Source organism: Giraffa tippelskirchi, chromosome 1 (assembly GCF_054371585.1).
Source record: "Giraffa tippelskirchi isolate mGirTip1 chromosome 1, T2T-mGirTip1v1.2.pri, whole genome shotgun sequence".
Taxonomy (NCBI): Eukaryota; Metazoa; Chordata; class Mammalia; order Artiodactyla; family Giraffidae; genus Giraffa; species Giraffa tippelskirchi.
Genome location: NC_137275.1, coordinates 34,360,787 through 34,386,992, shown reverse-complemented (window position 1 = coordinate 34,386,992; position 26,206 = coordinate 34,360,787). Strand labels below are relative to the sequence as shown.

Sequence of the window (26,206 nt, the reverse complement as noted above, 5' to 3'; positions counted from 1 at the left end):
TGTTTGGTTTTGTTCTTTTGTTCAGATAAATTTCCTGTATTTGGTTTATTCATTTCTAAGATATTTTTTTCTAGTTTGTTATAACAGGCCCAAAGTAGATCTTATCAAGAAGTAAGTAAATCTTACTACTAAACGGGTATAATTCAGAAGAATTATATCATGTGTTATATGCCCATGTGTTACTTTGCTCATTCAACCAGCACTTCTATAAACTATCCCCAGCCCTGTGTGAGCTTTAATAATTGTTCTATCTACTACTTTCCTGAGGCTTGAGTTAGGTCACATGTTTCAACATGTGGCTTCCTGTTTTTTCCTTGAAAATTATTCTGTTTCTGACTTCATAGAATTGTATACTCCACTTTCTTAGACTAAAATTCATTAAAAATCAAATCAGAGAAACTCTTATAAAACTGTCTTGAACACTTCTCTTGATAGTCATGTCCTCTCTGGCACTCTACCCTACTAGAATTCTATAGGAACTTCAATCTCTGTCTTACCACTGAAGAGAAACACAAAACCAACCTTGCTTTGGGAACTCTGTCCCTGCTTTGCATTGTGAGAAGGTGTCTTTGCACATAGAAGAAACTAGAAATTTGTGAGATCATAGGGGCTCACCTAGTATGATTCTATTCTTTCTGTGATCACAGTACTGCATTGCCATTTTCTGTGTATGAAAGTTGATTCTGGCCTTTGTCTGGGCTCATGTCTCCAGTAAGCTACCTGAAGCATCTTTGCATTATGACCAATTTCCAAAAGCAACAATTAAGAGAGGGCAAATCCTAATACACAAGCATTTGTCAAGCTCTTGAGTCATTTTTGTTACTATCTCATTGGCCTAAGCAAGTAACAATGGTAAAGACCAGAGTTAACAAATGAAAGGATTAAACAAGGGAATTGATAAGAGAAGGGTGATTTATTAGGGGCCATTACTATAATGATCTATCACAAAAAATTTATCAACAATTATGATAGCCGAGTAACAGGTACCTATACAGGAGCTGTAACAGAAGCTGTACTGATCACATCTAGAGCAACAGCTACAGTAGTAGATATCTCCTGGTATAACGAACAACAATCTACTATCTTCTTCCAAGATCCATGTGTCTTACTGAAAAGGTAATTTAAATGAGAGTGTAATGGGAATCTTCACCCTTGAATTTTCAAACTTTTGAGGATGGCAGTCATCACTGCAAAATCATAAGGGATGCAATTATGCATTTGGCTGACTACTTTTATTAACAAGTGAACTCCAAAGCTTTTTCAATATTTATTCCTACTATACAACCCTTACTTCAAATAACAGGCCACAAAGTAGATATTCCTCATTTGTTGAGTATAATTGGTCTAACTACATATGAAGAAACTGGGGAAATGGAAACAGGATAGGTCTGTGGACCACTAGTTCCACTGTACTACAGGCTTGGGAAAAAAATTCACTCATCATCTAAATTCAGTGAGTATCCATTTTGACCAGTAAGTGGATTGCAATGGTTGTTGTTCAGCCGCTAAGTAGTATCCAACTCTTTGTGATCCCATGGACTGCAACATACCAGGCCTCTCTGTCTCTCACTACCACCCAGAGTTTGCCCAAGTTCATGTCCAATGAATTGGTGATACACGGCCCCTTCATGGATCACTGCCTTGTCATGGTGAAGGGGCTTGTGTAATTCAGTGAAGCTATAAGCCATGTCATGCAGGATCACTCAAGACAGATGGGTCATAGTAGAGAGTTCTGACAAATGGTCCACTGGGGGAGGGAATGGCAAACCACTCCAGTGAAAACCCCATGAATAGTATAAAATATTGCAATGGTAGTTTGGATTCAAAGCACCAGCATTCATTTTAGATTAGAAGTAGTTTACAGTAACCTGTGAGCTACCTGACAGATGACCCTTTAGAGATAACTAAATGGAAGATTTGTGGCCCAAATTATTATTTCACCATGTAGTTCTTTTTCAAGCTCCATGGATTACCCTTTGTTGCAGGAACTCTGAGTAAACCTACAAGTAGCCCAGATCTTGGAATGGTATCAATGCAATGACTTTACTAACAATCTCAAAGCTAGACATTTTATTGTGGTTAAATACACACAATTTAGGCTTCCAAGGTGGCTCAGTGGTAAGGAATTACCTACTAATGAAGGAGACGCCATGGAATTCATTACACATATATTTTTTTTTAATTATGTTGCTCATATATTCTTCTATTCATACTCATAAACATTTTGTGTCTTCTTACAGGTTCATAACACATACCCTAATTGTAGGTTTGCAGGAAAATAAAATATAACTCTCAGGGCAAGCCAGATTACTAGAGTTCAACTGTCATCTGCATTTTCATTAGGGACAGAGACTTTCTATAAACTAAAAAGAAGTAAAACTATAGATTTAGTAAATACTGTATAATCCTAACCCAATACAATTTTATATTAAGATTTTAACTCTATATCCATTATGATCTAACACACACATACACACACACACACATTCCTATACACACAAAACTGCAGCTAGAATTTGTGTGTGTGTTTCTGTTGAAGAGTACATACAAAAAACACCTTTCATCATTTATATTGGATTTAAATATATTTGAAGGGGTAAAACACTTTTGGTTTTTCTTGCATTAAAAGTTCTTATTAATCTTACCCCCTACCAAACTGCTTGATAAATACCTGGAAGGCAGAGTCTATGTTTCACTTTTCTTTCATTGTTAACATGCCAAACACAGTCTAGCCTTTGAATAAGCACTTAAAAAAGCTTAATGGAAAAAGTATAAGAAGTGTCTTCTATTGGGCTTTTTGGAAAGACTTTACATTTATAACACTAATATCTCTTCTACAACATATCTATTATTTGTCTTCGGAGACTAAATTGTGAACAGTGAGGACAAAATCAGCCTACTAGTGCATGCTCTATAGACTCTTCTCTTTCCATACAACATCAAGTATAGGTTAAGTTCTCCTCTATTATCCAATTGGATAGAAAAAAATTATATAATTTATGGTCAGTATATTGGGGAATAAGAGCTTCCCTGGTGGTGCTAGTGGTAAAGAATCCACCTGCCAGTGCAGGAGAGGCACAAGATTGGATGTCATCCCTGGGTTGGAAAAATCCCCTGGAAAAAGAAATGGAAGCCTACTCCAGTATTCTTGACTGGAAAATTCTATGGACAGAGGAAACTCGTGGGTTACAACCCATGCGATCTCAAAGAGCCAGACAAGACTGACATAGTTAATAACATTATTAAAATTTTATTTGGGAGTTCTTTTAAGATTAATAACAATACCATGCCATGGATTTTTCTAAATGAATAGCTTTTAAAAACAATTTACTTACAAAGACATAGAGAACCTTAGCTATAAATGTTGTACATATATACAATGGAATGGAATATTACTCAGCCATAAAAAGAAACAACATTGAGTCATATGTAGTGATGTGGATGAACTGACTAAAGTAAATCAGAGGAGAAAAACAAATATTGGGTATAAACACATATGTATGGAATCTAGAAAAATGATACTAAAGAACCTATTTGCAGAGCAAGAGTAGAGATGCCAACATAGAGAATGACCTTGTGAACACAGAGGGGGATGGAAAGGATGGGAAAAACTGAGAAAGTAGCACTGACATATACACTGCCATCTGTAAAATAGATAGCTAGTTGAGAGAAGCTGTATAGAACAGGGAATTCAGTTCAGTGCTCTGGGGGACCTGGGTGGGTGGGATGGAAGAGGAAGGGAGGGAGGCTCAAGAGGGAGGGGACATATGTATACTTATGGCTGATTCACAATGTTGTATAGCAGAAACTAAACATTGTATTATGCCAGCAAATTTGGAAAACTCAGCAGTGGTCACAGGACTGGAAAAGGGCAGTTTTCATTTCAATCCCAAAGAAAGGCAATGCCAAAGAAGGCTCAAAATACCACACAATTGCACTCATCTCACATGCTAGTAAAGTAAGCTCAACATTCTCAAAGCCAATCTTCAAGAGTATGTGAACTGTGAACTTTCAGATGTGCAAGCTGGTTTTAGAAAAGGCAGAGGAACCAGAGATCACATTGCCCACATCTGTTGGATCATCAAAACAGCAAGAAAGTTCCAGAAAAGCATCTATTTCTGCTTTATTGACTATGCTAAAGCCTTTGACTGTGTGGATCACAATAAACTGTGGAAAATTCTGAAAGAGATGGGAATACCAGACCACCTGACCTGCCTCTTGAGAAACCTGTATGCAGGTCAGGAAGCAACAGTTAGAACTGGACATGGAACAACAGACTGGTTCCAAATTGGGAAAGGAGTACCTCAAGGCTGCATATTTTCACTGTGATTATTTAACTTATATGCAGAGTACATCATGAGAAATGCTGGAATAGATGAAGTACAAGCTGGAATCAAGATTAGGAGAAATATCAATAACCTCAGATATGAAGATGACACCACAATTATGGCAGAAAGCGAAGAAAAACTAAAGAGCCTCTTGATGAGGCTAACTGGGCTAAACTGGGCCAGCACATTTTCCCTTAGAATCTAAATTTTGTTATTTTTACTGCAACAGTGAAAATAGTATTATAAACAGATTTGTGAGGTTTTTTTGCTATTGTAGAAATGTCTGTTATATAACTCAACAAAACACTACTCTCCTATTTCCCTCCCTTATTTTATAGATGGAAATATTGAGATTTACAGAAAATAAAATAAAAATTCAAGGCAAGTACAACAGCAAAATAGAAATAAGCACAAGAATTGCCTTATTTTTCTAGAACACTTTTGATGGAGAAAATGGTTTTAATTATAGATAAGCAAATTCATGCTCAAAATTCTCCAAGCCAGGCTTCAGCAATACGTGAACTGTGAACTTCGAGATGTTCAAGCTGGTTTTAGAAAAGGCAGAGGAACCAGAGATCAAATTGCCAACATCTGACGGATCATTGAAAAAACAAGAGAGTTCCAGAAAAACATCTATTTCTGCTTTATTGACTATGCCAAAGCCTTTGACTGTGTGGATCAAAATAAACTGTGGAAAATTCTTCAAGAGATGGGAATACCAGACCACCTGGCCTGCCTCTGGAGAAACCTGCATGCAGGTCAGAAAGCAACAGTTAGAACTGGACATGGAACAAAAAATTGGTTCCAAATAGGTTAAGGAGTACCTCAAGGCTGTATATAGTCACCCTGCTTATTTAACTTATATGCAGAGTATATCATGAGAAGCACTGGGCTAGAAGAAGCACAAGCTGAAATCAAGAGTGCCGGGAGAAATATCAATAACCTCAGGTATGCAGATGACACCACCCTTATGGCAGAAAGTGAAGAGGAACTAAAAAGCCTCTTGATGAAATTGAAAGAGGAGAGTGAAAAAGTTGGCTTAAAGCTCAACATTCAGAAAATGAAGATCATGGCATCCGGTCCTATCACTTCATGGAAAATAGATGGGGAGATAGTGGAAACTGTCAGACTTTATTTTGAGGGGCTCCAAAATCACTGCAGATGGTGATTGCAGCCATGAAATTAAAAGATGCTTACTCCTTGGAAGGAAAGTTATGACCAACCTAGATAGCATATTAAAAAGTAGAGACATTACTTTGCCAGCAAAGGTCCATCTAGTCAAGGCTATGGTTTTTCCAGTAGTCATGTATGGATGTGAGAGTTGGACTGTGAAGAAAGCTGAACGCTGAAGAATTGATGCTTTTGAACTGTGGCGTTGGAGAAGATTCTTGAGAGTCCTTTGGACTGCAAGGAGATCCAAGCAGTCCATCCTAAAGGAGATCAGTCCTGGGTGTTCATTGGAAGGACTGATGTTGAAGCTGAAACTCCAATACTTTGGCCACCTCATGCGAAGAGCTGACTCATTTGAAAAGACCCTGATGCTGGTAAAGATTGAGGGCAGGAGGAGAAGGGGACGACAGAGGATGAGATGGCTGGATGGCATCACTGACTCGATGGACATGGGTTTGGATGACTCCAGGAGTTGGTGATGGACAGCGAGGCCTGGCGTGCTGTGATTCATGGGGTCGCAAAGAGTTGAACAGGAGTGAGCGACTGAACTGGCTGAACTGAACTGAAGCAAATTTAAAAGAATAGTAGAATTTAAATGATGCACTTCTTTTTTTTTTTTTTTTAATACCTGCTAACAAGTGCTAAAATCTGTTTGAATTCTCTGAATGGAGGTTTCTTTAGACAAAGTCTCATTATCATAAAACCCAAGATCAAAAAGAATATGAAAAATATTAAGGGTGATTTAGTTTTCAAATGCACACCAGCAGCTGGAATAAAGCACAAGGCTATTGGAAAAACCAGAGGAGAAACAACTGACATCTTTAATCATCAGGTGAACTCTCAGACAATGAACAGACTGATTGGACATAAGAAAATGGGAAAATTCATTGTGTTCTTATTCTAATAAGTTCCATGTCAGGAAACTGATGTGTTGTAAGCTGAAGCAGGTCATTCTTTTACTCAGTAAAGGAAGAAAATGGTGACTAATACTGAGAAGATATAGGTAGAATCAAATTGCTTTTGTTAAGATTATATTTACTTTTTAAATAACACCATTTATGAAAGTTTTACCTCAAGAAAAGTTCTCTACACATATATGTATATATAAATACAAAGTTTGTATATATTAAAGTATATATATGGAAATAAATGTTTGTGTATTTATTAATACGAATGAAGAAACTAAGGAAGGAGGAATGAATGGGATCTCAAAGCCAGTCATTGATATTCTCATTGTTATTTTTTATTTAATATTGGTATTTTACTTCACAGATGAACGAAAATGCAAAAGAAGCCCTAATTTACACACCCATAAATATGTGTACATTTAAGGGAGGCAGGAGAGAGAACTCTGTTTGAACTGATTTTGAGAAAATGAAAAACCAAGGTAATTCAAACAAATATTTTTTTTTAATTGAGATTGATATAATCTCAGCATTGATGAAAGTCCAATATAAGAAGAAACTTTTAAAGGATAATTTCAGCATATGGCAAAAGAGTTGTTAAATGTATTTTCCGGTATGCCACCTGATGTCCTTTATCTGATGATAATCATTCCATTTATTGCTAAGAGGATTCTTTCTTTTAAAACAGGACTAATTCTATCAAGCTATAGAATGTCTAAGGGAACAAATCACACATACTCACTTTAAAAATAAGAGAGAAAAGATAGGAAATTAAAGCTGCCCCATGTAATTGCAGATGCCAGGAGTGTTTCTCCCTAACCCCCACCCCCCCCACCCTGCATGGTCTTAGCTATTCTCATTTAAAGTGAGGGAACAAAATCCTAAACAGTGTTAACCATAAAGAAGTAATATAAGATAAGCATACGACAGGATTAAACTATAACAGGATTAAAAAGCAAAAAGGAAGAAGACTGGCTTCAGATAAGAGTGAAAATTTTAATACGTGTATAATAAAGATAGGATAAATACTAATTATCATTATTTGCATTGGTTAATAATATTTAAGCTAGAATAAAGGAGACTAGTTTGGAGAATATCCCTCTATTTTATAGGCATTGTTTTCTTCTTAAGCTGTTGTCTTCCTGCTCTTAATATTACTTAGTTTTTTTTGTCATCACTTTGTTTCATATATATAAACACATACATATCATTAAAAAGTATGTGCTCTTTCCAGAAAACATGGAAAAATGCCAAAAGTACACATTGTAAAAATAACTAATTTTGACCTGCTTAGCTATAGATTATCACTATTAAAATGTGTTCCTTATTTCACCAGGTATTATTTTTATTTTCCTCAATTAAGAAATTATTTCAACTCCACATAAATAATCCACTTTCCTCTGTTTCTTCATCTGTAGAGTTAAAAAGTGCCTTCATGAAAACTTGTGAAGATAGCTGGCATCATCCTAATAACAAAGCCTGAAGTACACACTTCCAGGAAAGAAAACTACAGGTCACTATTTCTGATGAATATAGATGCAAATTCTTAATGAAATATTAGCAAACTATATTTAAAAGTACATTAAAAGGATCAGTGAACTAAAATGAACTGAAATGAGTGAATTTAACTCAGATTTATCAGATGACCATTATAGCTACTACTGTGGGCAAGAATCCTTTAGAAGAAATGGAGTAGCCATCATAGTAAACGAAAGAGTCCAAAATGCAGTACTTGGATTTAATTTCAAAAATGACAGAATGATCTCTGTTCGTTTCCAAGAAAAAACATTCCTTAACAGAGTAATCCAGGTCTATGCCCCAACGAGTAATGCTGAAGAAGCTGAGGTTAACTGGTTTTATGAAGACCTACAAGACCTTCTAGAACTAACACCCCAAAAAGATGTCCTTTTCATTATAGGGGACTGGAATGCAAAAGTAGAAAGACCAGGGATACCTGGTGTAATAGGCAAATTTGGCCTTGGGGTACAAAACGAGGCAGGTCAAAGGCTTATGGCGTTTTGCCAAGAAAATGCACTGGCAATAGCAAACATCCTCTTTCAACAACACAAGAGAAGACTCTACACATGGATATCAACAGATGGTCAATACCAAAATCAGATTGATTATATTCTTCACAACCAAAGATAGAGAAGCTCTATACAGTCAGCAAAAACAAGACCAGGAGATGACTGTGTCTCAGATCATGAAATCCTTACTGGCAAATTCAGACATAAATTGAAGAAAGTAGGAAAAATCACTAGACCATTCAGTTATGACCTAAATAATATTCCTTACGATTATACAGTAGATGTGAGAAATAGATTAAAGGGACTAGATCTGATAGACAGAGTGCCTGAAAACCTATGGACGAAGGTTCGTGACATTATACAAGAGGTAGTGATCAAGATCATTCCCCAAAAAAGGGAATGCAAAAAAGGAAATGGTTGTCTGAGGAGTCCTTACAAATAACTGGGAAAATAAAAGATGCAAAAGACAAAGGAGAAAAGGAAAGATATACCTGTTTGAATGCAGAGTTCCAAAGAATAGCAAGGGGAGACAAGAAAGCTTTCCTCAGTGATCAATGCAAAGAAATAGAGAAAAACAATAGAATGGGAAAGAATAGATATCTCTTCAAGAAAACTAGAGATAACAGGGAAACTTTTCATGCAAAGATGGGCACAATAAAGGACAGAAATGATATGGACCTAACAGAAACAGAAGATATTAAAAAGAGGTGCCAAGAATACACAGAACTATACAAAAAAGATCTTCATGACCCAGATAACCTTGATGGTGTGATCACTCATCTAGAGCCAGACATCCTGGAATGTGAAGTCAAATGATCTTTAGGAAACATCACTACAAATGAAGCTAGTGGAGGTGATGGAATTGGAGTTGAGCTATTTCAAATCCTAAAAGATGATGCTATGAAAGTGCTGCACCCAATATGCCAGCAAATTTGTAAAGTTCAGCAGTGGTCACAGGACTGGAAAAGGTCAGTTTTCATTCCAATCCCAAAGAAAGGCAACACCAAAGAATGTTCAAACTACAGCACAATTGCACTCATCTCATATGCTAGCAAAGTAATGCTCAAAATTTTCCAAGTCAGGCCTCAGTAATACATGAGCCATGAACCTCCAGATGTTCAAGCTGGATTTAGAAAAGGCAGAGGAACCAGAGATCATATTGCTGACATCTGTTGGATCATCAAAAAAGCAACAGAGTTCCAGAAAAACATCTACTTGTGCTTTATTGACTATGCCAAAGCCTTTGACTGTGTGGATCACAATAAACTGTGGAAAATTCTGAAAGAGATGGGTATACCAGACCACCTGACCTGCCTCCTGAAAAATCTGTATGCAGGTCAAGGAGTAACAGTTAGAACTGGACTTGGAACAGATTGGTTCCTAATAGGTAAAAGAGTATGTCAATTCTATATATTGTCACCCTGCTTAGTCATCTTATATTCAGAGTACATCATGTGAAACACCAGGCTGGAGGAAGCACAAGTTGGAGTCAAGATTGCCGGGAGAAATATCAATAACCTCAGACATGCAGATGACACCACGATTATGGCAGAAAGAGAAGAAGAATAAAGAGCCTCTTGATGAAATTGAAAGAGAAGAGTGAAAAAGTTGGCTTAAAGCTCAACATTCAGAAAACTAAGATCATGGCATCTGGTCCCATCACTTCATGGCAAATAGTTGGGGAAACAGTGGAAACAGTGAGAGACTATTTCTTTGGATTCCAAAATCACTGCAGATGGTGATTGCAGCCATGAAATTAAAAGACACTTGCTTCTTGGAAAAAAAGTCATGACCAACCTAGACAGCATGTTAAAAAGCAGAGAAATTACTTTGCCAACAAAGGTCCATCTAGTTAAAGCTATTGTTTTTCCGGTAGTCATGTATGGATGTGAGAGTTGGACTATAAAGAAGGCTGAGTGCCAAAGTATTGATGCTTTTGAACTGTGGTGTTGAAGAAGACTCTTGAGAGTCCCTTGGACTGCAAGGAGATCCAAGCAGTCCATCCTAAAGGAAATCAGTGCTGAATATTCTTTGGAAGGACTGATGCTTAAGCTGAAACTCCAATACTTTGGCCACCTGATGAGAAGAACTGACTCATTTGAAAAGACCCTGATGCTGGGAAAGACTTAAGGCAGGAGGAGAAGGGGATGACAGAAATGGTTAGATGGCATCACCGACTAGATGGATATGAGTTTGAGAAAATCCCGGGAATTGGTGATGGACAGGGAAGCCTGGCGTGCTGCAATCCATGGGGTTGCAAGGAGATGGACACGAATGAGCGACTGAACTGAAAAGTATCATACCCCTTGACCAAGTGAAAGTTACCTCTGGAATGCCAAAAAAGTTTCAACTTGTGCAAATCAAAAATTGACACATCATGTTTTCATATTGAATGATAAATATAACATGGCCATCTCAAAAAATGTCAAAACAGTGTTTGACAATATTCAACACCCTTTCATGATACAAGTTCAACAAATTAGGTATAAAAGGAGGTTACCTCAACAGAATAAAGGCCATATATGGAAAGCCCATATCTCCCATCATACTCAATGGAAATAAAAAAAATGAAAACGTTTGCATCTGTAACTCATTGATGCCCATTTTTGTCACTTTTATTCAACAAAGTACTGGAAGTCTGAGCCAGGGAAATTAGGCAAGAAAAATTGATAAAATGTATATCAATTGGAAAAGAAGTAAAATTATCTCTGTTTTTGGCTAAAATAATCTTATTTATAGAAAACTCTAAAGGTTTGACAAACAAACAAAACAAACAAAAATACCTGTTAGTACTAAAACACTACTTAAGTAAAGTTGTAATATAGAAAATCAAAATATAGTTGCATTTCTATATACCAACAATGAATTATTTGAACAAGAATTTAAGAAAACTATCTCTTTTATAATAGCATCAGAAAAAATAACATATTTAAAAATAAATTTAACTAAATATATAAGACTTCCACACTGAAAATTATGCTGATAAAAGAAATTAAATTATAAATAAATAAATGGGAAGGCACGCCATGTTCATGGGTTGAAAGAATTAGCATTTTTAAAACACCCACACCACCAAAAATGATCACCAAATTCAATGCAACCCCAATCGAAATTTCGCTAGAATTTGTTTTTTTACAGAATAATAATAATAAAAAAATATTTCTAAAATTCACATGAAACCCCAAAAACCCCAAATAGCCAAAGCACTCTGGAGAAAGAACAATACTGGAGGTATCACAGTTCCTCTTTCCATAATATATTACAATGCCTCAGCAACCAAAGCAGTATGATACTAGAATGAAAATCGATGTATAGAACAAAGGAATAAATAGAGAGCCTAGATATAAATCTATGCATATATGGTCAACTGATCTTTGAAAATTCCCCTAAAGTAAACAATGGGGAAAGGATAGTCTCTTTCATAAAAGTAGTTGAGAAAGCCAGATGGGCACATGCAAAAGAATGAAATTGGACCTTTATTGGACAAAAAATAAAACACCAAATTCAATAAAAATTTAAACATAAGCCCTGAAATCATAAAACTCTTAGAGAGGAACAGAGAAATAGCTTCTTAAAATTGATCTTTCTAATCACTTCTTAGATACGATACCAAAAGCACAGGGAATAAAAGCCAAAATAGGTTAAGTGGGACTACATTGAACTAAAAAGCTTTTATCACAGTGGAAACCATCAACTAAATAAAAAAAAAAATTAAATAAGCAACCTATTGAATTGGAGAAAATATTTATAAACCATACCTAAGGAATGGTTAAAATTATATATATATATATATATATAAAACTGCTACCATAAAATAGCAAAAAATAATAACAATAAACCCAGTAAAAAATGGACAAAGGAACTGAATAGATATTTCTCCAAAGAAGACAGATGACCCACAAACTCAGCATCACTAATCATCAGAGAAACGCATCTCACACCAGTTAGGGTGGCTATTACTAAAAGAACAGAAGAAAAGTGTTGATGAGGATGTGGAGAAAAAAGGAAAAACATTGTACATTATGAGTGCGAATGTAATTGGGTATAGCCACAATGGAAAACATTACAGAAGTTCTTCTGAAAATTAAAACTGCAGCTGCCGTGTAATCCAGCAATCTTCCTTCCAGGTGTATGTTCATAAGAAATCAAATCCAGATCTCAAAGAGATATCTGCAATCTCATGTTTAGTGCAGCATTATCCACAATAGCCAAGAGATGAAAGTGAATAAAATGTCTATCTTCGGATGAATGGATAAAGAAAATGTAGTATATATATCTATGAATAAATCCCAGGGATCTACTGTACAGACTAGTGCCTATAGTTAATAATACTGTACTGTATAAACATTTGCTAAGCAGGTAAATATTATATTAAGTGTTCTTATCACACACACAACAATAATAATAATAATTAAAGAGTGGAAGCAAATTTTGGAGATATTGCTTACATTTATAGCATAGATTTTGGTGATAGTTTCACGGATGCACACATCTCCACACTCATTAAATTATATACATTAAATTTGTACGGCTTTTTGTATGTCAATCAATACTTTTATTTTAAAAAGTAAATATCTGAGCCACAATTATAAGCAACATAAATAATTTTAACTTTCTGTTAACCATGGTCAAGTAAAATGAAACAGGTAAAAATAAGTATATTAATATACTGTATTTAAACAAATATGTCCATAAAATTTCGTTATAATATCTGATTTAGTATAAAGCTACTGAAATGGCAACCCACTCCAGTGTTCTTGCCTGGAGAATCCCAGGGACATGGGAGCCTGGTGGACTGCCGCCTATGGGGTCGCACAGAGTCGGACACGACTGAAGCGACTTAGCAGCAGCATTGACATTTGACATGCTTTTGTACAAAACATTCAAAATGTGGTGTGTATTTTACACTAAAAACACATCCTAACAAGGAGTAAACACCTTTTTAAGTGCTCAAAAGCAGTTGTAATTTGTGACAGCACAGCTTTAAACACTGATGATAAATCAGAAAATGGAACAGATACAATCCTTGTCTTCAAAGAGGATATCCCAGAAAATAAACAATAAACATAAAGAAACTAAGATAGGACAGCATGGTGGATAGTAACCAGAAGATAGAGACAGATTGATTTTTTAGTTTAAACAAGAATTCTCCAACAATGTAGCTAATACAATGAGAATTTAATAATAAAAAAGTGCCTATAAAAGGCTGGGGAGAAAAGACCCAACCAAATACAAATTTAGTGCACTGCACTTAAGGAAAAAGAAAAGATATGTAGTACTTTGAAAAACAAGGGGAAGTTATTCAGTGTATCTAGAATGTGTTGGAAGGAACAGAAAGTGGAAGAAGTGAGGAAAAATCCTAACAGCCAGTTCAGTAGTGCCTTAGCACTCAAGGTAAGACGTTTGGATTTCGTTGTTTGCCATGAGAACCACCAGACAAACACAGGGTGATGTGATCTGTTCTTTGATTTAGAAACAACAACAAAAACAACAGCAAAACACTTTCTGCTGAATAATGAATGGAGAGTAGGAAAATAGAACTGAGTGGCTTAAAAAACAAAAGAAATGTATTTTCTCACAAATCTGGAGTCTAACATTAGGATATTGGCAGATTGGTTTCTTCTGAGGCCTCTCTCCTTGACTTCAGTTGGTCGTCTTTCCCTGCCATCTTCAGATGCTTTCCCTCTGCCTCTTCTTATAACTCATGCTGGAGTGGAGAGCACCCAAACGACCTCATTTTATTCAACACGCTAGTAAAGTAATGCTTAAAATTCTACAAGACAGGCTTCAGCAATCTGTGAACCATGAACTTCCAGATGTTCAAGCTGGTTTTAGAAAGGCAGAGGAACCGGAGATCAAATTGCCAACATCCACTGGATCATCGAAAAAGCAAGAGAGTTCCAGAAAAACATCTATTTCTGCTTTATTGACTATGCCAAAGCCTTTGACTGTGTGGGTCACAATAAACTGTGGGAAATTCTGAAAGAGATGGGAATACCAGACCACCTGACCTGCCTCCTGAGAAATCTGTATGCAGGTCAGGAAGCAACACTTAGAACTGGACATGGAACAACAGACTGGTTCCAAATAGGAAAAGGAGTTCGTCAAGGCTGTATATTGTCACCCTGCTTATTTAACTTATATGCAGAGTACATCATGAGAAATACTGGGCTGGAAGAAACACAAGATGGAATCAAGATCGCTGGGAGAAATACCAATAACCTCAGATATGCAGATGACACCACCCTTATGGTGGAAAGTGAATAAGAACTAAAGCGCCTCTTGATGAAAGTGAAAGAGGAGAGTGAAAAAGTTGGCTTAAAGCTCAACATTGAGAAAACTAAGATCATGGCATCCGGTCCCATCACTTCATGGCAGATAGATGGGGAAACAGTGGAAACAGTGGCTGACTTTATTTTTCTGGGCTCCAAAATCACTGCTGATGGTGACTGCAGCCATGAAATTAAAAGATGCTTACTCCTTGGAAGGAAAACTGTGACCAACCTAGATAGAGTATTAAAAAGCAGAGACATTCCTTTGCCAACAAAGGTCCATCTAGTTAAGGCTATGGTTTTTCCAGTGGTCATGTATGGATGTGAGAATTGTACTATAAAGAAAGCTGAGCGCAGAAGAATTGATGCTTTTGAAGTGTGGTGTTGGAGAAGACTCTTGAGAGTCCCTAGGACTGCAAGCAGATCCAACCAGTCCATCCTAAAGGAGATCAGTCCTGGGTGTTCATTGGAAGGACTGATGTTGAAGCTGAAACTCCAATACTTTAGCCACCTCATGCGAAGAGCTGACTCATTTGAAAAGACCCTGATGCTGGGAAAGATTGAGGGCAGGAGGAGAAGGGAACGACAGAGGATGAGATGGTTGGATGACATCACTGACTCTATGGACATGGGCTTGGGTGGACTCAGGGAGTTAGTGATGGACAGGGAGGCCTGGTGTGCTGTGGTTCACGGGGTCACAAAGAGTCAGACACGACCGAACGACTGAACTGAACTGAACTGAACTTCTTGAAAAGTCCTATCTCAAAATATAGTTACGTTCTTAGGTACTGGAGGTTAGGACTTCAACACATGAACTGTGGGGAGTATTCTCTTCAGCCAGTAACTTACACAAATACATACTTGAAAGGTTTCTGTGAAAAAAAAAAAAAAAGAAAAAAGAAAGGTTTCTGTGAATCATGTTTGGGTATTTGATAAGATGAGATATGGTCCTGCCTTTCCATTCAAGATAGCACATCAATCATTTCCCAAATACACCTTCTGTTTATTCACATAAACATATTCTCGTTCCTATATACTTAGCAATATTCTACCTGTATTTCAAGGCCTGACTCATGTTATATATTATCTGAGCAAGATATAGGTTGAAACCTAAAATGTAACAGAAATGATTTACCAAACTCCATGGCACATTGCTTGCTCTTTCCCCTCTCTTCCCTTTCGTCTTCCTCTGTTTTTATCTCATCCCTTTGCTCCTTTCTCCTGTCCTTCCTTTTTCATTTCTACTTCACGTGGGGAGGGGGGCACTGGATAGGGTAAGGCTGCTGTCCCCCATTTTACTTCACTAAATATTTTCTATTCCTGGGTTCACAAATATTACTTGAAAATTGTTTACCTAAATACATTTTATATAATTACTACATGTGATCCAACTTACACCCAGGAAATGGAAGGGGATAGTTCTGGACTTCTGATTTTCAGGATGCAGACTTGACATAAATCTAAGGAGAGTTCTCATCTTATTTGCTTAATATAATGAGAAGGAGAAACCAGTTACATGTGATTATATATAATATTTTATTATATATGAGTACATATGCCTGATTCAGAGCATGAGAATAATTTATTTATTATCAACTCAACCACTGGCTCCTTGACAGCTGACACACAGGTGAAATGAAAGAACAGTTATGGAGGTAATTAAAGCTAATGAGAACGTATTTTTTAAGTGATGTTTGAAGCAGGAGTCAACCAGATCAGGTAATGAAACTGATTGATGTATTAATGGTTTGGATGAATCATCCATTTGTTCATTCAAAAGTATTTAATGAGAGAATTATATGATCTATAAACTAGAGACAGCAGGGAACAAAAAGAGAGGATTTTACCTTCATAAAATTTATATTTGGGGCTTAACAAATACACTAATGAATAAGAAAACTGAAATTCAAAATCATATGGTTATGAAGAAAATAATCAAGTTGATTAAACAAAGTGATACTTGATTAAAGATATTCTATAGCCAGAGTAGTCAGAAACTGCCCTCTGAGGTGACATTTACTTGATTTCAGGTATTAAGTATCCATACATTCACACAAGGATCAAAACAGTGAGTTTCATAAAGATGTCAAACAAGAAAATGATTGGAACAGTTATGTAGGCACTGCCTCTATATGGGCTTCCCTGGTAGCTCAGACATAAAGAATCCGCCTGCAATGCAGGAGACCTGGGTTTGATCCCTGGGTTGGGAAGATCCCCTGGAGAAGGGAACAGCTACCCACTCCAGTATTCCTGCCTGGAGAATTCCATGGACAGAGGAGCCTGGCAGGCTACAGCCTCTATATGACTATAAATTTCCATATAGAAAAATGAAGTTGTGTCTATTAAACTTGACAACATTATGCAATGCAACAGAAAAGCAACAAAATCACAGCAGCGTACAATAATAAGTTTTCTTTCCTAAACCGGAAATCTGTGGCAGTTGGGAGTCAAAGGATCTAGGCTAGGCTTTTTCAGAAGAAGCAGGCTTTGCTCCACATGCCTCTCATCTCCCTGGGAGCAGCAGGTGAGGCTAAGTAGGTTCTTATGACTATCATGGGAGAGGAGCAAGTGAGCAAACACTCACAAGCACATTTCAAGCTCGTGTCCAGTCTCATGGGGGTGACATCCAGTTGCCCAGTGTCACTCACAATTTTAAGCTTAATGTCCATGATCAAGTAAATACACTCCTCCCATAGATGTCAGTGAATGTTGTGACAATTTCCAAACAATAAGCTACCAGGTAAGAATAATGATAAAATTTTAGAGCATCTTTTAACATTCAAAGGCAGTTCTATGTACTTTCCATTCTGATTTTACTATTTCACTGTTAATTTTCTACACAGTGTAAATGCATGGAGGGAATGTCCTCATGAGAAGCAGGTAAACCACAGGAAGCCATGGCACCACTATGGCTAGCAGGTAGGTACATAGGGCTGTCCCATGTTCACAGTCCTGAACAGACTGCAAGATCATGTTATTTTTTTTCATCTTTGAGAGAGTTGACTTCAGCCAGTTAGCATTTCTAAGCAACCCATACCAGCCAGAGATGCTCGGAGGGCTCAAACAAACTTCTGCACACCAGGACCCAGAGAACCCACAGAGACTGAGCCAGAATTGTGTTTCAGTGTCTTCTGCAAAGGTAAAGGTCAGCAATGGACTGGTGCAGGGGCAGGGGCTCTAGGTGCAGTAGACCTGGGTATGGCATAAGCTCTCTCGGAGGAGGTCACCAAAAACCCCACCATAGAGCCACCAGAACTTACACAGGACTGGGGAAACGGACTCTTGGAGGGCACAAACAAAATCTTGTGTGCACCAGGACCCAGGAGAAGGGAGCAGTGGCCCCACAAGAGACCGACACACACTTGCCCATGACAGTCCAGGAATCTCTGGGGGAGGTGAGGGTTGGCAGTGGCCTGCTTCAGGGTTGGGTGAACTGAGTGCAGCAGTGAGCACATGGGACATTTTGAAGAAGGTCCCCATTATCTTCATTACCTCTACCATAGTTTAGCATGAGGTCAAACAACAGGGAGGGAACACAGAAATTTCCTGCCCATCAACAGAAAATTGGATTAAAGATTTACTGAGCATGGCTCCGAACATCAGAACAAGACCCAGTATCCTCCTCAGTCAGTCTTTCCCATCAGGAAGCTTTCAGAAGCCTTTTATCCTTCTCCATCAGATGGCAGAGAGAATGAAAACCCAAATCACAGAAAACTAATCAATCTGATCACATGGACCACAGCCTTGTCTAACTCAATGAAACTATGAGCCATGCCGTGTAAGGCAACCCAAGATGAACAGGTCATGGTGGAGATTTCTGACAAAATGTGGCCCAGTGGAGAAGGGAATGGGCAAACCACTTCAGTACTCTGGCCTTGAGAACCCCATGAACAGTATGAAAAGGCAAAAAGATAGGACACTGAAAGATGAACTCCCCAGGTCGGTAGGTGCCCGATATGCTACTGGAGATTAGTGGAGAAATAACTCTAGAAAGAATGAAGAGATGGAGGCAAAGCAAAAACAACACCCAGTTGTGGATGTGACTGGTGATGGAAGTAATGTCTGATGCTGTAAAGAACAATAATGCATAGGAATTTTGAATGTTAGGTCCATGAATCAAGGAAAGTTAGAAGTGGTCAAACAGGAGATGGTAAGAGTGAACATCAACATTTTAGGAATCAGCGAACAAAAATGGACTGGAATGGGTGAATTTAACTGAGATGACCATTATATCTACTACTGTGGGCAAGAAGCCCTTAGAAGAAATGGACTAGCCATCGTAGTCAACAAAAGAGTCCAAAATACAGTACTTGGATGCGATCTCAAAAACGACAGAATGATTTCTGTTCGTTTCCAAGAAAAACCATTCCATATCACAGTAATCCAAGTATATGCCCTGACCAGTAATGCTGAGGAAGCCGACATTGAACGGTTCTATGAAGACCTACAAGACCTTCTAGAACTAACACCCCAAAAGATGTCCTTTTCATTATAGGGGACTGGAATGCAAAAGTAGAAAGTCCAGGGATACCTGGAGTAACAGGCAAATTTGGCCTTGGAGTACAAAACGAGGCAGGTCAAAGGCTTACAGAATTTTGCCAAGAGAACACCCGGGTCATAGCAAACATGCTCTTCCAACAACACAAGAGAAGACTCTGCACATGGACATCAACAGATGGTCAATACAGAAATCAGACTGATGATATTCTTTGCAGCTAAAGATGGAGAAGCTCTATACAGTCAGCAAAAACAAGACCGGGAGATGACTGTGATTTAGATCAGGAATTCCTTATTGCCAAATTCAGACTTAAATTGAAGAAAGTAGGGAAAACCACTAGACCATTCAGGTATGACCTAAATCAAATCCCTTACGATTATACAGTGGAAGTGAGAAATATATTTGAGGCACTAGATCTGATAGACAGAATACTTGAATAACTATGGATGAAGGTTAGTGACATTGTACAAGAGGTAGTGATCAAGACCATTCCCAAGAAAAAGAATGCAAAAGAGGAAAATGATTGTCTGAGGAAGCCTTAAAAATAGCTGAGAAAAGAAAAGATGAAAAGGCAAAGGAGAAAAGGAAAGATATACCCATTTGAATTCAGAGTTCCAAAGAATAGCAAAGAGAGATAAGAAGGCTTTCCTCAATGATCAATGAAAAGAAATAGAGGAAAAAAAGAATGGGAATAACTGGAGAGCTGTTCAAGAAAACTAGGTATATCAAAGGAACATTTCATGCAAAAATGGGCACAACAAAGGACAGGAATGGTATGGACCTAACAGACGCAGAAGATATTAAGAAAAGGTGGCAAGAATACACAGAAGAACTATACAAAAAGATCTTCATGACCCAGAGAACGTTGATGGTGTGATCACTCACCTAGAACCAGACATACTGGAATGTGAAGTCAAATGATCCTTAGGAAGGATCCCTCCAAATGAACCTCGTGGAGGTGATGGAGTTCCAGTTGAGCTATTTCAAATCCTAAAAGATGATGCTGTGAAAGTGCTGCACTCAATATGCCAATAAATTTGGAAAACTCAGCAGTGGCCACAGTTTTTCATTCCAATCCCAGAGAAAGGCAATGCCAAAGAATGTCAAAACTACCTCACAATTGCACTCATCTCACACAATAGTAAATTCTCCACGCCTGGTTTCAACAGTATGTGAACCATGAACTTCCAGATGTTCAAGCTGGATTTAGAAAAGGCAGAAAACCAAAGATCAATTTCGCCACATCTGTTGGATCATTAAAAAGCAAGAGAGTTCCAGAAAAACATCTACTTCTGCTTTATGGACTATGCCAAAGCCTTTGACTGTGTGGATCACAACTACTGTGGAAAATTCTGAAAGTGATGGTAATGCCAGACCACCTGATCTGCCTCTTGAGAAATCTGTATACAGGTCAGGAAGCAATAGTTAGAACTGGACATAGAACAACAGACTGTTTCCAAATTGGGAAAGGAGTATGTCAAAGTTGTATATGTTCACCCTACTCATTTAACTTATATGCAGGGTACATCATGTGAAATGCCAGGCCGGCTTGAAGCACAAGCTGGAATCAAGATTGCTGGAAGAAATATCTATAACCTCAGATATGCAGATGACACCACCCTTATGGCAGAAAGTAAAGTAGAATTAAAGAGATTTTTGATGAAATTGAAAGATGACAATGAAAATGTTGGCTTAAAACTCAAGATTCAGAAAACTAAGATCATGGCATCCAGTTCCATCACTTCTTAGCCAATAGATGGGGAAACAGTGAAAACAGTGGGAGACTTTGTTTTGGGGGGCTCTAAAATAACTACAGATGGTGACTGCAGCCATGAAATTTTTAAAAGACACTTGCTCCTTGGAAGAAAAGTCTTGACCAACCTAGACAGCATGTTAAAAAGCAGAGACATTACTTTGCCAACAAAGGTCCATCTAGTCAAAGCTATGGTTTTTCCAGTAGTCATGTATGGATGTGAGAGTTGGATATAAAGAATGCTGAGCACCTAAGTATTGAAGCTTTTGAGCTGTGGTGTTGGAGAAGACTCTTGAGAAACCCTTGGACAGCAAAGAGATCCAACCAGTCCATCCTAAAGGAAATCAGTCCTGATTGTTCATTGGAAGGACCGATGCTGAAGCTGAAACTCCAATACTTTGGCCACCTGATGCAAAGAACGGACTCATTTGAAAAGACCCGGATGCGGGGAAAGATTGAAGGCTGGATGACAGAGGATGAGATGGTTGGATGGCGTCACCGACTCTCTGGACATGAATTTGAATAAGCTCCAAGAGTTGATGATGGACATGGAAGCCTGGCATGCTGCAGTCTATGGGGTTACAAAGAGTCGGACAGGACTGAGAGGCTGAACTAACCAAACTAAGTAAGCAACCTCAAAATTCCAAATTTTAATAAGTTTTAAGCTGGTACTGAGAAGTTTGCTAACTACTTATCCTCCATTTATATGTAAGAAAGTAACTCTAGTTTGACAAATTTCACTGAATTGAACAGAGAAATACATGACTTTATGTGATATTTTCACACAACATAAAATCTGTGATTTAATTTGTGACATTTTGACCACTTAATATTTGAATAAGTAATTGTTATCATTAGGTATTCTTGGTTGTTGTGAGGCTGCTAGTGTGAGGCATGAATTTTAAAGTTTCATGCAAAATAAGTTTATTTCTTTAAGATTAAAAATTAATTGCTAATACGCTTGTAAACATGATGGATATCTTTAAATATCAAATAATTAACTAGTGTTTCAATTCTTAAGCCTAAAATCTCAAAATATTAATAATAAAATGTTACCGAATACCCAAGACTCTGGTTCGAGCCTTTAAAATAATGCTACTTTTCTAGATTAGCAGAATTTTAAGAATATTGTTAAGGTAATGTTTAGCTCTAAAGTCTGCCTATTCCAATCCCCTTTGTAGAAATCCGGATCTGAAACAAGGTAGGCAGTTGTAGTACCAATTCAAGCCACAAGAGGGTAGCCTTCCCCTAGAAAAAATTTAATGTTTTTGTTTTCCTTACATCAGCATGACCCTATTAAAACACAAATTTTAGAGATTGTGGGGACTGAAGTTACAGTTTATGACCTACAGTTTTTAAGACCACAAGTATTTAAAGCTGTTTTGTTATAGAATAATGTAGATAAAAGGAAATACATGGGGATCAACCATGGTACATTCATAAACGTAACATCCAATTTTAGTAGTATGGGTCTCCTGTCTAACCAAGTAACACTTTTCCAAATGCAACTATTTTTTTAAAGAATCCTATATTTGTAGAATTTGTGAAGAAAAAGCAGAGACTCTCAAATTATACATGGCATGGATTCTATGAGTTTGAGTAAATTATCCTCTTTTCTCTTTAGGAGAAACCTGCACATTTTCTTTTATTTTTCCATTAATTTCCTACATAAATTAGCTTTGATTTTTATTCTACTCAAGTGCGTGCCTGAAAATATTACCAAGATTCAGACCAAAAGAAAATTTTTATCCCTTTGTTATTTCTAAATTTGCGCAGGTCAGTGTATGAAACTTGATTGCAAATAAAATAGGAGACATGAATTCTAATCCCAGGTGTATTATTTATTAACCAAGCAGTATAACATATGGAAGCCAATATATTCTTATTGATTAACTCAGATAATTTGTCTGTAAAACGAAGAGTTGGAATATCTATACTTAGGGATGTTTCCTTGACTTTTTCCCCCTTTCTTTCCTGTAACATTGATATGTCCTTTTTATCAGTGAAGAAAATCATAAAGGGCAGGAGTTAATTAATACTACACTTGATTCAGCTCTATTCTAGCATTGGATTGATAAGGATAGTGTTTGTCTGTGGGGCAGATTTAAATGCCAACTGATTTCAAACCAGTGGCGTTTAAAATCTGTTGGTTTATCTTATTTATTTATTTTGTGCACTGCTTCTTAAACTTCTTACTCACATCCTTAAAGGACATAGGAATCAGGACTTTAGATCAAAGGTAAAATGAGAGCTTAATAACTGCTTTCTTCTTGGCACCAAAAAAACCCATCCCAAGAATTGTATGTAATAGTAAGCAGAGTGGAGCAAATTTCTCACTGTCTACAGTTGGCATGCTAAGGAATGAATTTCTCTTTAGGGAAAAGTTGTGTAAAGGGACTGACTGCATGCTGAGACTCTCACTGTGATATCCAATACCCCGTATTTACTGAGAATCAAGGCAATACTTTCAGGGCCTGTCCTCATCTTCAGCAAGAGTGAGATCAACAAAACATGAAAAAATTACCCTCTCAGCTCTAGCAACACGACTCTTCAGTCATGAGTGTACAACTAGCTAGGCTTCTTGACTGGAGCGTCAGAACAGTATCTCAAACTCAATTCTAATTAGCAATAAAAGAGCTATTTACCTGGAAATTATGTTGTCACACAGGTGCGTTACTGCTGGAAAAGCCAATCCCCCAGTCAGTTCAACAATATGCATATGCTCATCTTGTTTGACTTGGTTTATGATTATATACGGTTGTGTTGCCAAATAAATTGTTTTCAAAATGTTAACTACCTCTGGAGAAGAATGGTTTGCTATCTTGTTGGTACACAGCTTGGCTTTATTCATTAGAGAATGTCTGTCCTCTAAATTTTTCCAAAGACAAGACTGAAGAGAGTCTGAATCTCTCAGTCCCTGTGAGGCTGGAGGATGATGAATCTGAGCATCACGTGGGTAGAACGGACGCCTCTTTATAAACTAGAAATCTTGCTTTTCTGTTCTCCTCATTTCTCTTACTGTATAAGGCTAAAGAGGCAGAGAAAATGAAGTGAACAGAAGGGATATGGGGATACGGTACATCAGGCAGGTGGTTAAAGCAATTCTAAGATATTCTGTGGATTCAGAGAACCAGAAATAGATGCTAATGACCAGAGATTTACACAGCTTTGCCTCAGTGACAGCAGTAATGTAGGGTGAGGAAGCCACTGCAAAATCCTCCGGTTATTATTCTTACCAAGAGTCAGAGGACTGAAAAAGCAAGTGGGTAAGGGAACCAGTGTTTGCTTTGTCCTAACTACATGTCAGGTCTCTGTCAGAGTCTCAGAGTAAGACTGAAAGGTTGATGCTGTTATCTCCATTGTCCAAATGAGGAAACAAAGACTGAGAACTTAAATACTTGTCAAAGTTTATACATCTCATTAGTGCTGAGTGTGAATTTAGACTGAAGCAAGTGTTACTCAGCGGTTTACCAGGTGGCACTAGTGGTAAAAAACCCGCCTGCCAATGCGGGTAGATACTGTAGACAAGAGTTTGCTCCCTGGGTTGGGAAGATCTCCTGGAGGAGGGCATGGCAACCTGCTCCAGTATTCTTGCCTGGGGAATCCCATGGACAGAGGAGCCTGGCGACCTACAGTTCATGGGGTTGCAGAATCGGACACGACTGAAGTGACTTCACACACATGCATACATGTATTATTCAGGGACTTCCCTTGTGGCTCAGACAGTAAAGAATCTATCTGCAATGCAGGAGCCCTGGGTTCAATCACTGGGTTGGGAAGATCCTCTGGAGAAAGGAATGGCTACCCACTCCAGTATTCTTGCCTGGAGAATTCCACAGACAAAAGAGGCTGGTGAGCTATAGTCCTTGGGGTCGAAAAGCGTTGGACACAACTGCGCAACACACACACACACACGTTATTCAAGGGTTTCCAAAGTGGTGCTAGTGATAAAGAATCTGGCTTCTAATACAGGGGATGTAAGAGACATGAGTTCAATCCCTGGGTTGGGGAGATCCCCTGGAGGAGGGCATGGCAACCCACTCCAGTATTCTTGCCTGGAGAATTCTATGGAAAGAGGAGCTTGGTGGGCTACAGTCCCTAGGGTCACAAAGAGTTGGACATGACTGAAGCAACTGAGCATGAAAGTTTTATTCAAAGACCAAATATCTAAAATAGTTTTTCGAGAAATTTAAGTTGCTTCTCAACACTGAAGTACCATATAATGCTCATTGACTTAACCTCATCTTTGTCTAGACGTCTTCAGTTGAGTTTTTCTTTTGTTACTGAAAATAAAAAGTGAAAGTGAAAGTTAAAGTCGCTCAATTGTATTGTACTCTTTGCAACCCCTTGGACTATACAGTCCATGGAATTCTCCAGGCCAGAATACTGGAGTGGGTAGCCTTTCCCTTCTCCAGGGGATCTTCCCAACCCAGATGTTACTGAAGGAAATAGCAAATTTGTTGACACTGAAGACCATTCCTAAATCAGGACACCTCAGTTTCATTGATATCTCTTCCTCAATAATGTATTTCCCTTTTTTCTTGTCAGGAAAACTATAAAATATTTCATATATATTCAGAAAAAAAGATGGTCTGATACCATTATCACTCACATATAAGGCAATATTGTATGAAAATAAGGGCTTACAGTCTTCTGAAAAGAACTGAAACTGTGCAACTCCAATTCAAAAGACGTCTAAGCCACTGAATTTGTATTCAGAATAACTGTAGGCCCTTAGTATAATATTTGTAACTATATATCATATTTCAAATCATCACAGATTAAAATTCTCTGATTTAGAACATATGCCCTATATAAAAAAACTGAAAAAAATAGCATAAACTTTAAAGGGAGCTCTGGTCATAACAGCAAAAATTTGACATTTGCCAAATTCATTGGATATTGTCCTCTTCCCAAAGCAATAAAGGGCAATTGTAACAGACAAATATAAATGAAGCCATTCATAAGATATAACATAATGACAAAACTAGCATGTGTCAGAGGAAATAAGAATGAACAGCAATCAGCCCTGACCTCTTCCTTCTCCTTGGGCATCAGAGGGGCATTCCTCTTCAGTGACAGCATTTTGCTTGGACATTTGTGAAATATTCCCTTTACATTCCAAGTTGATGTAACAAATACATTTTCTTGAAAATACTATAGTGCTCAATACAATCAAATGTGTTTTAGATATAATAGACTTAGAAAATATTATGTTCATTTCAGAATATAATTCAGGAGGAGTTAAATAAA

At 37.6% G+C, this 26,206-nt stretch overlaps 1 long non-coding RNA gene across 3 annotated transcripts in view; it reads left to right on the top strand.

Annotated features, from left to right (window-relative positions):
• The window catches only part of LOC145512163 (uncharacterized), an 86,515-nt gene that overhangs the window by 4,907 nt on the left and 55,402 nt on the right, over positions 1-26,206 (top strand). The window contains exons 3-6 of one of the 3 annotated variants that reach the window (XR_014058395.1): positions 6,771-6,885; positions 7,822-7,916; positions 17,546-17,621; positions 20,722-22,779. This is a non-coding gene — a long non-coding RNA (uncharacterized LOC145512163). Of the gene's footprint in view, positions 1-6,770; positions 6,886-7,821; positions 7,917-17,545; positions 19,763-20,721; positions 22,780-26,206 lie in introns of those variants that run through there. The other 2 variants (XR_014058422.1, XR_014058373.1) reach the window with 2 other exon arrangements.